Below are 3,764 nucleotides of genomic sequence, written 5' to 3' on the forward strand. Positions count from 1 at the left end.
AGTAACAGTGCTGATGAGAATATGCACAAAAGGGAACCCCATATACACTGCTGGTAGGAATGTCAACAAGTCCAACCAATATGGAGATTCCTCCAAAAGTCAACCTATGCCCACATGTGCCCCAGATACAGCATCCATGAATATTTACCAAAGGACTCCAAGTTCATCAAAGCACATGCCACAGAGGCACCCATATGTCAGTGCTCACAGTAGCTCTATACACAGCAGGTGAGTTGTGGAACCAACTAGGATTCAAAGACACAGATGAAGGAAATGTGGTTCATATGAACAATGGGTTTCTCCCCAACCCTACAGAAGAATGAAGCTCTGTCTTTTGAAGGAAGAGGTGTGCGATTGGAGATAATTGTATGAAGCTAACTGAAAGTCAACCTCAGAAAGACAAACATTTCCTCTCATCTGTAGGAGCTAGATTTTATGTACATACATAAAATCATATATGTATATGATGACATTGTATATGATGGCATGAAAATAAAAATAAAGCTGACTGGGAGACTAATAGGAGGTGAGTGGTAAGGATTTGGAGGGTGGGAGAAATAGGCCCAAAGTCCAGGATAGAATTGCATGAAAAGGGTCTTCTATAACTCAGTATAATAAAAATAAAAGCTTTTATAAGTACTGGCATGTCAAGAGGGAAAAACGGAGAGTACCTTATCAATGTCCCTTTGTTTTCTAGAAAATATTTGAGGCTGGCAGTGGGGGTGCATGGCTTCTGGTTTTTGTCCTAAAGTCTGTAGTGGGATGAAATTATCAAGCTCACAGTGAGCTAAAACCAATCATTTCAAATTAGGCTGATAAAAGACATTTGGTTCCACCTGAATCCGAGCTCCCCTGAAACTTAACTTTAAATCTTTCAGGGACCCTAGACCACTTCGTCTTCTGGTTCTGGGGCCCCAGGCTAGACTGACATAGCCTGCAGGGCATATTTGAAAAGTCATGACTGTCAGAGTTCAGAGACACAGTTCATTCTTGTCTGTGAAGAAGGTGATGCTCTGTCACAGCAAAACATCATACATGTGACAGAACTTCCTTTGTGCCTGTGAACACATGTACATGGGCAGTAAATGGAGTGACTCAGAGAAGGTAGCAAAGTGGAGGGGAGGAAGCCCAGCGAAGCCCATTGCAAACCACGGGGAAGCTGAGCTGGCCTGGCCCATGGAGATGAGGAAGAAGTGGCATCATGGACACCTCCTTGTCACTAGTGAATCAGGTAGAATTCAGCACCATGAAGTTAGCATAGCAGGTAGCTACTGTCCAGGGACTGCTCGACTCCATCAGTCTCCATTCTTGTGCTTTGTGCTCCACAACCAGAAAAGGAATCAGTGTTGAGCTGTAGGTGAAGTGTTGCAAGAAAAATAGGAGGTTCAAGTCTCACAGGGGAGGAGGAGAGAGGCTAGGATCTCCTAGGGGACCATAGACTAGATAAGAATGGTGATGCTGGAAAAGCACAAAGGATACTGAGGGCAGAATGCAACTTATCTATAGACAGAAGCTCAAGACCATCACTGTCTGGGCTTTGAGATGTACACACTAAGAGGGAAAGAGGATGGAGGGCATATCAGATATTAAACTGCTAAGAACAGACACTACACTTGATCTTAGCCAAAAGGCCAAGAAGCGTCCCAACATATGAGCCTATGTTGCCATTCTCGTTCAAACCACCACATGGTCAGTTTAGGCACAGAGGTCTGAGAGCCAGGTCTTTGTTTCTCCCAGCAGACAAATATGTGTGCCTTCATAAACAGCTCCCTCAGAGGAGCCACACCCTCTCTAAGATGATGATCAGATGTGGTGTCTACAGGTATGGAGTCAGTCTTCATTGGAAAGTTGACTGCACTTGTGTTGTCCTCTTTTTAAATTGCTGCTGAGTTTTTTAATAATTTTTTTGGGTATTTTTCCCCCTGCCTCCTTCCTCTGCCTATCACCTCTTCCCACCCTTCCTTACCTCCCTAGCCCACCCCCAGTCCACTCCTCCTCACAGGTAAGGGCTCCCATGAGGAATCAACGTAGTCTGGCACAGTAGGTTGGGGCAGGGCCAGGCCTCTCTGTCATGCATTAGGATCGAGCACAGCATCCCACCATAGGGAATGGGCTCCAACAAGCTAGCTCACGTACCAGGTTTGTATCGTGTTCCTACTGCCAGGGGCCCCTCTGATAGTCTAAGATTCACAACTGTATCCCATATATGAAGGACCTAGTTCGGTCCCCTGGAGTCTCCACAGTTGTAGGTCTAGAGTTCATGGGTTTCCAGGAGCTTGGTTCTGCTGTCTCTATAGATTTCTCCATTATGATCTTGACCTCCCTTGCTCATATTTTCCCTCCTCCCTCTCTTCCCCTGGATTCCCGGAGCTCGGCCTGGTTCTTGGTTGTAGATCTCTGTGTCTGGTTCCATCAATTACTGGATGAGGGCCCTGCGATGATAGTTGGGGTATTCATCAATCTGATTACAGGGGTAGGCCAGTTCAGGCATCCTCTCTACTATTGCTAAGAGTCTTCATTGGGGTCCTCCTTGTAAATTCTTGGGAGTTACCCTAGCACTAGGTTTCTCTCTAAGCCCATAGTGGCTCTCTTTTAAGGTATCTTTTTCACTGCTCTTCTACTGCATCCATCCCCACCTAGGCCACCTCATTCCCTCCTGTTCTAATCCCCCGTTCCTCTTCCCCTTACCACCTGTAGATATCATCTAATTTCTCTTCCCAGGGTGATCCATGTGTCCCTCTTAGGATCCTCCTTGTTACCTATGTTGCTAATTTTTAAGCCACAGCTGTCAAGAACTGCAACTCTGCCACTATCAGCTGCGGGTAGGTTAGGCCTCAAGAGCTACAGCCTGAAGGAATTTTGTTCCCTCAGGCACTAGACTCTTTCAAAGCTAGGAAGGGAATTTACATAAATCTCTGCCCCTCTAAAGAACTCAAAATTCAAAGGTTGAGGTGGGATTCTGCTCCCCAGAGAGGCTGAATAGCAAGCAGCTCACCTCTTCTCCTTCCAAAAGCCCCCCCTTCCCCTCTCCCCTACTTAAAATCCCTCTCCATCTGACCCCTCCTTACCACTTCCTGTCAGCTAGTTGCTGACTCAGCCTCCTGACTACAGGTGAATCTTATTTAATCAAATACATCTCTGCGTCATTAAACAAATGTTCCGGAGCATAAACAAAAGTAACACACCTTAAAATAATATTCTACAACAGGCTTGGAATCACCTATAAGACATAGTTTGGGTGTATCTGTGAAACCATTTCAGGAGACTCTGAATGTGGGTGATACCATCTGGGGCACTAGAATCCCAGACTAAAGATGGAAAAGAGGAGAATGCAAGACATTCCTCTCCCTCTCCCTCTCTCCCCCTCTCCCTCTCCTCATCCCTCCCTCCCTCCCTCCTCCCTCCCTCCCTCCCTCCCTCCCTCCCTCTCTCTCCCTCCCTTCCTCTCCTCTCCTCTCCTCTCCCTCTCCCTCCCTCTCTCTGTCTCTCTCTCCCTCTTGACTTCAGATACAAATGGTGATCAGCCACCTCACATTTCTGCTGTCATGCTTTCCCACCATGAGGGACTGTATCCTCCACCAATTGCAGGCCAAAATAAACCATTTAGTCTTGAATTGCTCCTGTCAGGCATTTTGTTACAGCAATAAGTGAAGTGACTAATTTCCTAGAGGATTGTCTTCTGTGATCAGCAGGCCACAGAGGCCTGAGCCAGAAGAGAAATGCTCTTGGCTCCCATCTTTTTGGGGATGTTATGGCATCAATAA

General features: G+C 46.4%; 1 pseudogene; it reads right to left on the reverse strand.

The window, feature by feature from the left end:
- Window positions 1–1,434: 1,434 nt before the first annotated feature.
- LOC113832027 lies at window positions 1,435–1,643 on the reverse strand (annotated as a pseudogene).
- Between the last annotated feature and the right edge of the window lie 2,121 nt (window positions 1,644–3,764).

Source organism: Cricetulus griseus, chromosome 2, assembly GCF_003668045.3.
Source record: "Cricetulus griseus strain 17A/GY chromosome 2, alternate assembly CriGri-PICRH-1.0, whole genome shotgun sequence".
NCBI classification, from domain to species: Eukaryota; Metazoa; Chordata; class Mammalia; order Rodentia; family Cricetidae; genus Cricetulus; species Cricetulus griseus.